Below are 6,123 nucleotides of genomic sequence, written 5' to 3'. Positions count from 1 at the left end.
GAAAGATGCACGAGGCCTCGATGAACGCTCCCCAGGGATCATCGATAACGCAGGAGGAGCCTGGAAGCTCTGCGCAGGCACCGCTCCAGCCCTGGCACCCCGCTCCTCCCGCCAGCGCTGCCAGGGACCAGGGAGGGCTGGGACACACCCTGCAGTGACCGCGGTGACACCGCAGTGACTCCACGGTGACCCCACAGTGACCACAGTGACCACAGTGACCCCACAGTGACCCCGCAGTGACCCTGCAGTGACCACGGTGACCCCGCAGTGACCCTACAGACACCCCACAGTGACCCCACAGTGACCCCACAGTGACCCCACGGTGACACTGCAGTGACCCTGCAGTGACCCCGCAGTGACCCCACAGTGACCCTGCAGTGACCCTGCAGTGACCCCACAGTGACCCCGCAGTGACCCCACGGTGACACTGCAGTGACCACAGTGACCCCACAGTGACCCCACAGTGACCCCACAGTGACCACAGTGACCCTGCAGTGACCCTGCAGTGACCCCGCAGTGACCCCACGGTGACACTGCAGTGACCCCATGGTGACACTGCAGTGACCACAGTGACCACAGTGACCCCACAGTGACCCCGCAGTGACCCCACAGTGACCCCACAGTGACCCCACAGTGACCCCACAGTGACCCTGCAGTGACCCCGCAGTGACCCCACGGTGACACTGCAGTGACCACAGTGACCACAGTGACCCCACAGAGACCCTGCAGTGACCCCACAGTGACCCCACAGAGACCCTGCAGTGACCCTGCAGTGACCCCGCAGTGACCCCACAGTGACCCCACAGACACCCCACAGTGAGCACAGTGACCCTACAGTGACCTCACAGTGACCCCACAGTGACCCTGCAGTGACCCCACAGTGACCCCACAGACACCCTACAGTGATCCCAAAGTGACCCCACAGTGACCCCGCAGTGACCCCGCAGTGACCCCACAGTGACCCCACAGTGACACCGCAGTGACCCCTCAGTGACCCCTCAGTGACCCCACGGTGACACCACAGTGACCCCACAGTGCCCCCACAGACACCCCCAAACCACCCCACAGCCTGTGGGGCAGCTGCCCCTGGCCAAGCAGGGGCTGGGCACAGGTGCACGAGGGCGGCAGCGGTGGCACCCCAAATCCCAGGGGATGGGGACACCCCTGACCCCGTGCCACAGCACCCGGGGGTGCTGCCACCCGCCCGCGCCCACCCTGGGAGAGGAAAGCACAGCAGGGTGGGAGCCCTGGCACGGGCACTGAGCTCGGGAACGGGACCAGGATCAGGCCAGGGTTAAACCTGAGTGCTCGGGAACGGGGTCAGGATCAGGCCAAGATTAAACCCGAGTGCTCAGGAACGGGGTCAGGTTCAGACCAGGGTTAAACCCGAGTGCTCGGGAACTGGGTCAGGATCAGGCCAGGGTTAAACCTGAGTGCTCGGGAACGGGGTCAGGATCAGGCCAGGGTTAAACTCGAGTGCTCGGGAATGGGGTCAGGATCAGGCCAGGGTTAAACCTGAGTGCTCGGGAATGGGGTCAGGATCAGGCCAGGGTTAAACTCGAGTGCTCAGGAACGGGGTCAGGATCAGGCCAGGGTTAAACCTGAGTGCTTGGTAATGGGGTCAGGATCAGGCCAGGGTTAAACCTGAGTGCTCAGGAACGGGGTCAGGATCAGGCCAAGATTAAACCTGAGTGCTCAGGAACGGGGTCAGGATCAGGCCAAGATTAAACCTGAGTGCTCAGGAACGGGGTCAGGATCAGGCCAGGGTTAAACCTGAGTGCTTGGTAATGGGGTCAGGATCAGGTCAGGGTTAAACCTGAGTGCTTGGTAATGGGGTCAGGATCAGGTCAGGGTTAAACCTGAGTGCTTGGTAATGGGGTCAGGATCAGGTCAGGGTTAAACCTGAGTGCTCGGGAACAGGGTCAGGATCAGGCCAGGGTTAAACCTGAGTGCTTGGGAACAGGGTCAGGATCAGACCAGGGTTAAACCCGAGTGCTTGGGAACAGGGTCAGGATCAGACCAGGGTTAAACCCGAGTGCTCGGGAACAGGGTCATGATCAGGCCAGGACCCAGAACTGGCTGCTCAGGGGTTCAGTCAGGACCAAGGCAGGGATTAACCAAGGCAGCCATGGACCAGATCAGGACTAAGGTGGGAGCCAGCCCGGGGTAACTGGTGACAGGACTGGGACCAAACCAGGGCCCTTGGGGACGCCCTGGGGACCAAAGCAGGACAGTCAGGGACCGGGGCAGGACCAGGCTGGGAACTAAACCAGGGGGACTGGATCAGCACCAAGGCAGGGATTAGGCCAGGGTGCTCAGGCCTGTCCTGGGACCCAGCCCGTGTCCGGGCACCTGTGCCCAGCCCGGGCTGGGGCAGGAGCAGCGCAGGTGCCCGGGCTGGGCCGCACCGGGGAGGATGCCCCGGGTGATCCCGGAGCTGCCGGAGCCGGGGGCTCCAGCGGTGGGGACAGCGGGGTCTGGGGTCGGGTCGGGGGCGGTCTGGGGTCGGGTCGGGGGCTGCCGCGGCAGCCGGGCCCGCCGTGTTCTTGGGGACACAGGCAGAGGGAGCTGCGCGGGAGGAACCGGCAGCGAGGCAGCCCCGGCTCCGGCTGCAGCGGGGGGAGGCGGCTGCCGGCGCTCGCCCTCCGACTTCCTCCATCCCTGCATCCCTGCATCCCTGCATCCCTGCATCCCTGCATCCCTGCATCCCTTCATCCCTCCCTCCTCCCGAGCTCCCCGGGGACCCTCCATCCCCAGGGTGCCCAGAACCGCCACCCTCCCAGCAGCGCGCCGGGGCCTTCAGCCTCGGCTTCCTTCCCTCCTCCTCCTCCTCCGCCTCCGCCTCCTCCTCCCCGCACCCCGCAGCCACCACCCTCCCTTCCCTCCCTCCCTCCCTCCCTCCCTCCCCAGGGCCTGCCTGGCATGGAGGTGCTGGCCGCAGGGAGCCGGGAGCTTCCCTCGGGCCGCATCCCTCCTGCCCCGCATCCCCGCAGCCCCCGTGCCGCGCATCCCCCCGCCCCGGCACAGCCCTGAGGCGCTGGCAGCCGCCTCCTTTGTGCGGAGGAGCGGCTGTGCGGGCTCCGTCCCCACCCCGCAGCCCCCGGCTCGGGGGTGGCCCGCGGGCGAGCCGGGGAGATGCTGCCCTCGCCCGAGGAGCCCGGCGCGGGAGCTCGGCGGCCAGAAGCAGGTACGGAGCGACGGGGGACGGGCCGGAGCAGGGACGGTGCCCTGGGAGGTGGCGGCTCGTCCCCAGGATGCTCCTCACCCGCGGCTCCCGGGAGCAGGGGGGACGCAGCGGGGACAAAGCCGCTGCCGGGGATGCGAGCACGGACCCGCCGCTCCCCGCTCCGGGAGCCGGGGTGGGGAGCGAAAAACGCATCCGGATTTTCATGCCCGCCTCCCCCGAGCGCCCCGTGCCTCAGCCCCAGCCTTGCTTCCCCGCTGGAGCGCCGGGGAGGGATGGGGAGCAGCATCCTCCACCCCGGCAGCACCCCCAGCACCCCTCATCTCCATCCCCCCTTCCCTCCTCTACCAGGCAGGGCAGCTGCCTGCCGGCGGCATTTCTGGGGGGCTGTGGACGGGCATTTTTGGGGGCGGTGGGCGGGCAGGAAAAGCGTTGAACAATGCGAAGAAAGGCTCCATGATGGATCGCAGGTGGCGGTGCCGGAGCGGCCGGGGATGCTGCAATCCCGGCGGCGTTTCCCGGCTCCGGATGCCTGTGGGTTTCATTCGCGTGGCCGCCGTAGTAATGACTCCAGCAATAATTCCCTCCAATCCTGCCGGTTGCCGTGGAGATGGGAGCCAGGAGAGGTTTTGCGGCCGGGGTAGGACCTGCCCAGGACGAGGAGCGGGCTCCGTGCGCTTCCCGATCCTCCTGGGCCGGATCCTGCCTGTGGTTTCGGCCGGGAGATTCGGGCTGAGGCTGCTCGGGTGCCCCGGGAGACGCGGGCGGGGATCCAGGCCTGAGGCACCAGGGCGCGATTCCCCATCCCTGCGCTGGAAAAGCGCTTTCTCATCCCCCGGCAGCGGCCGAAGTTGCCGGACGCGCTTTGTGCTCGCCGGGCTCCGGGCTCCGGCGGGGCCCAGCGGGTATTGCCCGGCTGCGGTTGATGTGGGAGGGTGCCTTTGGTGACGACCCCAAAACGCGGCCGAGCGGGCCACGAACCCTCCCGGCTCATCTCGGGTTTATTTCTGCCGTGGATTTCTCGCCTTTGATGATGTTTTCCCTTGCAAACATGGTTTCCCAGCCCCGTGGCCTGGTTGTCCCTCTGAGGGGACGCTGAGGCACCGGGGGTGCTGCCCTGGGGAGCAGCAGGGATGGGTGGAGGTTCCGAGGCTGCTCAGGGCTCACCAGCGGGTGGTTATGGGCTGCAGGGGGGCTCTGAGGGCTTTTAGGGGGGTGGAAAGAGCGGTTTGTGGGACACTGCAGAGGGGCGAGCCGAGGGGTGCTCCCACCCGTGGGTGCTCCCACCCGTGGGTGTTCCCACCCGTGGGTGTTCCCGCCCGTGGGTGCCCCCGCCCGTGGGTGCCCTCGGTGTTGCGGGGTAAAAGCACGGCAGTTTTTCATCTTTGAACAACAAGCGAATGAAAAATGGAAATGTTGTGCCCTGAGGTGTGTTGGTGCCCCCCGGGCTGGAGGGGGCCGTGGCAGCGTCCTGGGCTGGATTTTCACCGCTTATCCCATTCCACAGGGGTGGTTTCTGATGTCGTGGAGGATTTTGTGAGTTGGGGGATGAACCGGGTCCCACGGGGCCCTCACCCACCCAGCAGGAGAGGCCACCGTGCCCCCTGCACGGGACAGCGCGGGCGCTCAGGGACGGATGAGAACTCTTGGGGATGAATCCCATTCCAGGCTCCGCGGGCCGATCCAGCAGGAATGGGTCAGCCTTTGCTTGGAGAAGGTGAAGGATCCCAGCTCCTGGTGTCGGACACGGGCATGGTCCCGGGCCTTGGAGACCCCTGGGACTGCGGGGGCTCATTGGGTGGTGGTGGGGCAGGAGAGCAAAAGGGTCACCTCTGCCACCTCCTGTGACCGGCTCGGCGTGGATGGGGCGAGATTCCCACGGCTTGTGCACCCTCCTGATGGCTGTGCTCCCCCCTTGTGCACCCTCCTGATGGCTGCGCTCCCCCCTTGTGCACCCTCCTGATGGCTGCGCTCCCCCAGAGGGTTGTGACCCCTCCCAAGGGCTGGCAGACCTTCCCAGCCCTTATGGACCTTCCCAAGGGTTCGTAGAACCATGGAGAATCACTCCGGTTGGGAAAGACCCCTAAGATCATTGACTCCAGGAGCTGTGGAGCTTCCCAAGGGCTGTGGAACTTCCCAAAAGCTATGGAGTTTCCCAAGGGTTGTGGAGCTTCCCAAGGGCTGTGGAGCTTCACAAAGGTTATAGAACTTCACAAAAGGTTATAGAACTTCACAAAAGGTTATAGAACTTCACAAAAGCTGTGGAGCTTCCAAAAGGGCTGTGGAGCTTCACAAGGGCTGTGGGTCTTAACAAAGGTTATAGAACTTCCCAGGACTGTGGAGCTTCCCAAGGGCTGTGGAGCTTCTCAAAAGCTGTGGCTCTTCACAACGGTTATAGAACTTCACAGAAGCTGTGGAGCTTCCCAAAAGCTGTGGGTCTTAACAAGGGTTATAGAACTTCCCGAGGGCTGTGGAGCTTCCCAAGGGCTGTGGGTCTTCACGAGGGTTATAGAACTTATTCCCAATGGCTCTGCAAATTCCCAATGGCTCTGCACATTCCCAAGGGTTCTGCACATTCAGAATCGCTCTGCACATTCCCAGGGCTCTGCACATTCCCAGGGCTCTGCACATTCCCAGGGCTCTGCACATTCCCAATGGCTCTGCACCTTCTTTAGCCCCGTGTGCCCTCCCAAGGGACGCGCGTGGGTGGGAGGAGCACGGGAAGGTTGGATGGACGCGCAGAGGGGTCCCAGAAGAAGGACCAAGGAGGGATTTTTGGTGACCTCCCCCCAACCCCTCTATCACTGACCCCCATCTCTTCCAGCGCCCGGCACCGCTCGCCGCTGACACCCTCCGAGGATTGCCGGATCCCCCCGTCCCGTCCCGTCCCGTCCCGGGCCGTCCCCGCGCCATGTCCCTGCGGAGCCGCCGCCCCTGTG

Source organism: Hirundo rustica, chromosome 5 (genome assembly GCF_015227805.2).
Source record: "Hirundo rustica isolate bHirRus1 chromosome 5, bHirRus1.pri.v3, whole genome shotgun sequence".
Taxonomy (NCBI): domain Eukaryota; kingdom Metazoa; phylum Chordata; class Aves; order Passeriformes; family Hirundinidae; genus Hirundo; species Hirundo rustica.
Note: the sequence above shows the minus strand (reverse complement) of the source record.